This window comes from Phascolarctos cinereus, unplaced genomic scaffold, assembly GCF_003287225.1.
Source record: "Phascolarctos cinereus isolate Bilbo 61053 unplaced genomic scaffold, phaCin_HiC Scaffold_2;HRSCAF=192, whole genome shotgun sequence".
Classification (NCBI taxonomy): domain Eukaryota; kingdom Metazoa; phylum Chordata; class Mammalia; order Diprotodontia; family Phascolarctidae; genus Phascolarctos; species Phascolarctos cinereus.
In genome coordinates, this window is record NW_027555625.1 from 216953686 (window position 1) to 216960402 (window position 6717).

A 6717-nucleotide genomic window follows, 5' to 3' on the forward strand; every position below is an offset into this window, starting at 1 on the left:
AATTCCTTGGAAGAATAAAAAGTTCACATTGTTGAAATTTCACAGAAGAATATTATAAGTAAAGCAGAGTGGATTCATTTCTCATCATTTCCAAGGATAGATTTGATACTTTACTTTAAAACTATACTAAGCTTCCAATTCAAATCCCACCCAACATGACCTAGATTGAAGTTTTTTCTATCAATTAAAGGTGAGAGCATCAGTTTTGCACCTGATCATAGTGTCTGAGTATATTCCAGTCTAGCAAGGCTGGCATTATTCACTTTACCAGATAACAGAAATGTTTTGGCTCCAACTTGTACTTAGTAGCAATGTCAAAACAGATGTTACTACTGCCAGCTGTCCAAGCAAGATTTATTGAAGTTTCAATCTTTCTTATTAAGCTTTTGATAGATTGACCCTCCAAATCAGTGCCATCATTAACATGTGTGTGCAGCTGGATGGCAGCAGCCTTGTAATCCAGGGAAAAATTATTGATACTGTTTGGATTTGAACATGTTGAAACTCATCTGATAGCCAGCAAGCCAACCTTCATAAGCCAATACAGCCCAACAGTAGATGGTTGAACAAGAAATCAATGTCAGCATTTCCGCCAAGCCTGAAACAGTCCCATTTATAGAAGGCCTTTAATTTCCTTCTCTTTTCTCTTGTGTTTGGTCCAAATTTAGTGTTGAGTCACCTTCAAAACATCAGCTGACTTATTCTCCATGCTGATTTCTGCCCCCAGGATATTTTCTGTATTCCATTTTTGAATGAAGGCAAGCCCATAGTCACAGATCTTATACTTGGTTTCCAAATTATCTGAAACGTACCTGTGTCCAGGTAAATAAATGACCAGAAGTGGAAAATTCCACTCCCCGGAAGACTTAGTTTTAAGATCTATTTTAAACATATCAAACCCATATCCTTTGTTGAAGACATCCATGGTAGCCTTTCCCAGGTCATAGTAAGTTGGTGTGTTACACATTTCTTTCACACATTACATCTACTCAGGAAGGATCTGTGACACAAAGAGTAGCCAGGGAGGGTACAGGAGTGAGGGAGTGCCAATATCCCTGAAGGTTCCAACTCTCCCCTTCTGATCTTCTGCAGCAGATTGGCCCCAATATACCCCCTCACGCCTTTTCTTCAATTTCTCCATATTTACTGGGTCATTCCCTGCTGTTTACAAATACACTCATATCTCACCCATCCTTAAAACAACAACAACAAAACCTTTACTTGATCCTACCATCTCCTATAGCTATTGTCCTGTATCTGTCCTATATCTTTTTGGCTAGACCCTTTTAAAAATCCATTTGTTCAAGATGCCTCTACTTCCTCTCCTCGCTCTCTTTTAAACCCACTGAAATCCAGTTTATGATGTCATAATTCAACGGAAATTGCTCTCTCCAAAGTTATTTAATTGGCAAATCTAATGGCCTTTTCTCAATCCTCATCTTTGAAGACCTGAGTGCAGAATTTGACCCTGTTGATCACTTCTCCCTGGATACTCTCTCCCTCCTATGTTTTTGTAGTCCTGTTTGTCCTATTCTCCTTCTATGTGAATCCTCAGGCTCCTTTGCTATATTTTCATCCATGTCATGCCCACTAACCATAGGTGTCCCCTGAGACTCCATCTCTTTTTCTTTTCTCCCTGAGAGCCCCCTACATGAAAGGACAGGTCTAGTTAAATTTTTTTTTATAATTATAAAATGTATACACATGCTAATATTACGTATATGTACATATATGACATGCATGTATATATGTATGTTTATATCCCTTTAAGATTACCACAACACTTTATATATGTTATTTGGTTTGTGTCATGCTTCTGACAACATACACTTTCTCATTTGGGGAATCTCATTAGTTTCTATGGATTTGATCATTTCAGTGCAGATTATTCACAGATCTATATAGTCGATCTCCTGAGTTTCAGTCAAATATGGCCAGCTGTTCTTTGGATGTCCTATAGACATTTCAAATTCAGCACATCCAAAACAGACCTCATTTTCTTTCCTCCCAAGCCCATACTTCTATCTAACTTACCTATTCCTTTTAAGTGCCATACTACCATCCTCCTGTGTCATTTCTTATTCCTCACTCACGTTCACTTCACATATTGAATCTGTTGCCAATCTCATTGTTTCTGCCATTACAAAGTCTAGTATACATCTCCTTTCCACTAAAACAGTTCCTACTCTGCTTCAAGTCCTCATCACCTCTCACCTGGATTATTGTAATAACTTAATTAGTCTCTTTGCCTCAGCTCTCTCCCCATTCCAATCCATTGACCACTTAGTTACCAAAAAGATTTTTCTAAAGGGTAGGTCTGATCATGTCAGTCTCCCCTCATCCTCACTCATCAACTCCACTGGCTTCCTATCACCTCTAGGATCAATATATATATATAAAGACCTCTGCTTGGAATTTAAAGCTTTTCATTACCTGGCGTCTTCCTTCCTTTCCAGTCTTTTTTATACAGCACTCCTCTCCAAGCATTCTGAAAACACTAACCTATTTCCTATTCCTCAAACATTGCACATTATTCTGGTCATCCCCCATGCCTGCAGTACTTTCTGTCTTTGCTGTCTCTTAGGTTTCCTGCTACTCTCCAAGATGCAGTTTAAATCTCACTCTCTGTAGGGACCTTTCGTAATCCTTCCAGCTACTAATGCATTCACCTCTCAGATGAGCTGTCTTCTATTCTCTCAAAATCTTATATGTACCTATTTCCCCAATTAGAATATTCACTCCCTCAGGGCAGAGATTGTTTTTGCTTTTATTTGTGCTCCAGTGTTCAGCACTAGGCCTCCTACATAGTAAATGCTTATTGCCCAATATCTATCTCACTCAGTTGTTGAGGATTAAATTGAGATAGTGCTTTGCAAATCATTTTATAAATGTCAGCTGTTCCTGAGTAGGATTCCTTATCTGGAAAGTGAAGGCATTGGACTAGATGGCCTCTTAGATCACTTCCAGCCTCAGATCTTCGAGGCTTTCATCTTCATGGCAGAACAAGGCAGTCTCAGTTCCTGGTTGGATCATCCCCTTGCTGGTGTGTTCCTGGGCAAGTCCTGTATGGCAGACTGCAGGCAAAGAGAACCTTGAAGCTCTTGTCTACTCTGTTTTGTCATGCCTGTGTCAGAGGTTTGGGGATCCTGACCCCATGGGTCCCAAAAGAAAAGTCTAAGGAAAATAGGGATCAATCAATTAATCAATAAGTATTTAAGAGAAGGCAGTGTGGTACAGTGGATAGTCTTTGCCTCAGAATCCAGAAGACTTAGTCATCATTCTTTACTTCTAACACATGTGTGACCTTAGACAAATTGCTGAGCTTCTCAGTGTACTATGTGTAGTACCCCTTCTGAAGGACCCCCACAATTTGTACTTATAATTTAGATCTACTGAGGGATGACAATCCCAGCTCCAAGGTAATATGTTAGTCCATAATAGTGGAAAGGCATATACATAAGGAGCCCACATGGTCCCCTGCAACTGAAGGATCCCATTCCTTTCTCTTTGAGTTCTGAAAAATGTTTAACAAGCAGCTTGGGGAGGGAAATGTGTGTAATGCATACATGATACACTTTTAAGTTTAATCTGCATTATCAATATTTTTTCCATCACTTCGTTTACTCTAGACAATCAATAATGCAATAAATCAAGCACTGATTGGGAGCATTTACTGATTTCTGAAATAAAAATGTTCATGCTGAAAATTTAACAATTAGCTTTTTCAAGCTAGTACATGATGAATCCAGCACACCATTGTCCCTGCTGGGCAGATCCTTCAGCTGGCTTTCCTTGACCTGGTTTTCTCTTCAGCTTGACCATCTCTTAGGGCTAGCTCTCAGCTTCCCAAACTCCTGTCTTGTGCCTTGACTTAGTCCCTAGAGTCCTTTGATTTATAAAGGGCCAGCAGAGTACATGGCTAGCTACCCTCTTATTCCATCAAAGTTTGACCAAAGACCCTCCTCACACCTCTCAGAGGCATAAAAAACATTTAAGTACTTCCCTACACTTCTTATCATTACAGTGGAACTTTGGGGAAATCAATTGGCCAAGAATGTCTAGAATGTCTTCCCCCCAATATAATTAGAAGGTTTTGATGTTAAACTATCTACAAGTATCAAATATCTAGCTATGTATAGCTATCAGGTCAATTGTAATTCTTGTACACTGAGGGCAAGCCATAATATACATTAGTGTGCAATCATGAGATATGGTTTGCTTCCAAGGGACACTTCCAATGGGGAAAGGGGAATATATTCCGACTTTTTTGCCTCTAAATCTGTTGCTGACTTTTAATCTTGTTGTTCATCCTTTGTTCTTGAAGAGTACCAATGAGGGTGATGTATTGACTTGTTCATGAATTGGATTTAAGTGAGGCAGAGTTGTGCAAAGTTATGCTCTCTCCTCCAGGATCAGCTGAATACAGTGGCAAGACAAAAGTCAAGATGACTGATGATGACCCAGGTTATAGTGGATGACCATGGCCTTTCTAAATTAAGGTCTTTCCCAGGTCTCAGTTTGTCTGAGGCAATACCCATTCAAAGATTGAGGGGTAGTTAAAAATTGAGATAAAAGATGGTCTAGTTTACCATCACAAAAATATCAATCTGGGAGGGGAAGACCCTCTAAGTTTCTGGCACCACAGAAAATAATTGCTTTTTATACTCATTCTAAGCCATCAAATCTAAACAATGAGCCAGGGAGGCCTGGGCTGGGACTATTAGTTCAACGAATGCCAGAGTAATTTGAGTTTAAAGGCATAGTTAAGTAACTCCATTTGAAACACAATACACTTTTTAAAAGCCTGTTGTTGTTGTTTTCAGAGCTATGTTTCAAGAAATCATAAATGAAAACTGCACAGGGCAAAAATTAAAATGTTCTAGCTTTTTTAAAACATAAATTAAAATTAAAATCTAGCCCTCAAACCCCAAAATTTTTATGAAAAATATGCAACCAAAATTATATTCCTGTGGACAAAGCACCCACATGTAAGGATAGTGTGCCTGGATTGAAGAGAGGAACCACATATGAGGGAAGAAGAAGGAGGAAGAGAGGAGGAGGAAGGAAAGGAGGAAAAGTAGGAAGAAGAGAAATAAGAGGAAGAACAAGAAGGAAGAGGAGGATGAGAGTTTCCTCAACTATAAAATGGAAATAATAACAGTACCTACTTCCCAGGGTTGTCGTAAGAATCAAATGAGCTAATATTTGTAAAGAGCTTAGCACAGTGCCTAGTACATGATAGGCACTAAATAAATGCTTATTCCCTCACTCTATAGGGTTCAATGACTGGAATACTAGACACTGACTGAGGAAGATTTAAGTTCAAATCTGGCCTCAGACAATTACTAGTTATGTGTCCCTGGACCAGTCATTTAACCCCTGTCTTCCTTAGCTTCCTCAGTTGTAGAATGGGGATAATAATAGTGCCTACCTCCTAGGGTTGTGGTAAAAATAAAATGAGAATATAGGATGTCCCAAAAATCTTACTGCTATTTTAAGCTACAAAAAGTGTTTGCAAATTTTAAAGTGCTATTATATATACTAGGTGCTATTATTATATTATTATTAATCTACTCAGCTTTAGTAGTAAGTGAGGAAAGAACTTACCTAGCCTCCTGGCTAAAAAGTTAAGAATAAAGGTATACATTTGGTATTTTGGTGCTTATATGTAAACTAACCAGGATGCTATAGACTTCTCTTTTGTTCCCTTTAGCAAAGGGGTGGGGCTAGGGTTATGGGGAGGACAAGGAAAGGACAGAGCTATTCATCCTCTCTAGAACATTGGATTTGGACTCATAAGACCTGAGTTTGAATGCCACCACTGAGATTGTTGAGGTTTAGGGGTGCTGAGACCCCAAAATCACGATATGTGGGTCCTGCTTGAATGAATTCAACACAAGCCTTCTTTCAGACAAAGACAAGGCTTATTAAAGATCCACCATATTGGCCAGACTCATAAGGAATCTAAGCATTTGTATCATTAATGCAAGTGGGCCAGATCTTAAGAATCTGAACACCTCAGATGGACCTTATATACAGAAAGACTGTGCGAGGGATTTAGGAGTGACCAAGTAGTCTGGGGTGAATACCAAGGACCTGGACCAGGTGTCCAAGGGAGAATGGAGCCTAGATAGGATTAAGGGTGGGAAGCGTGGGGGAGGGGGGCATAGGGAGGTAAAACAATGAAGAGCTAGGCTAGGTTAAGGATAACCTAGAATTGGGAGATTGGGCATACTATAATGAAAGGCCAGTTGATAGGACTACAGCCTTAGGCAAATGCCAGAGATTTGGTCATGTGGGAAAGTCCAGGGCTTTTCCTTTTAGGGGTTCAGATCCCATTCCCATCAACACTTTCTGGCTGTGTGACCTTGCGCAAGGAAGGTACTTCTCCACTGTGAGCCTCAATGAGGGGTTTGGATAGAGGACCTCTGCTAAGGCTGAGGCCCCTTCCAATATGACACGACATCTATGGGTCCTATGATCATGACCATTTGACTGAGACTAGGGTTCTGGCTTGGGGTGTGGGAGGAGGAGACTCATACTGGTGGGGATGATTCCCACTGTCCCTACAGCTGACAAGGATAAACACTCTCAAGATGGATCAGCAAGAAGTGCCCCAGCTTCTGTCTTTGATCCAGGCAGGGCCTTGTGTTGGCCTCCAGTTGCACCAAATTCAGCTAGATGGGGAGGGAAGCACCTGTCACGAGGGCACAAGTG

The 6717-nt window shown here is 40.2% G+C and overlaps 1 pseudogene; it reads right to left on the reverse strand.

The window, feature by feature from the left end:
- Window positions 1-215: 215 nt before the first annotated feature.
- LOC110206693 (non-selective voltage-gated ion channel VDAC3 pseudogene) lies at window positions 216-967 on the reverse strand (annotated as a pseudogene).
- Window positions 968-6717: the final 5750 nt, after the last annotated feature.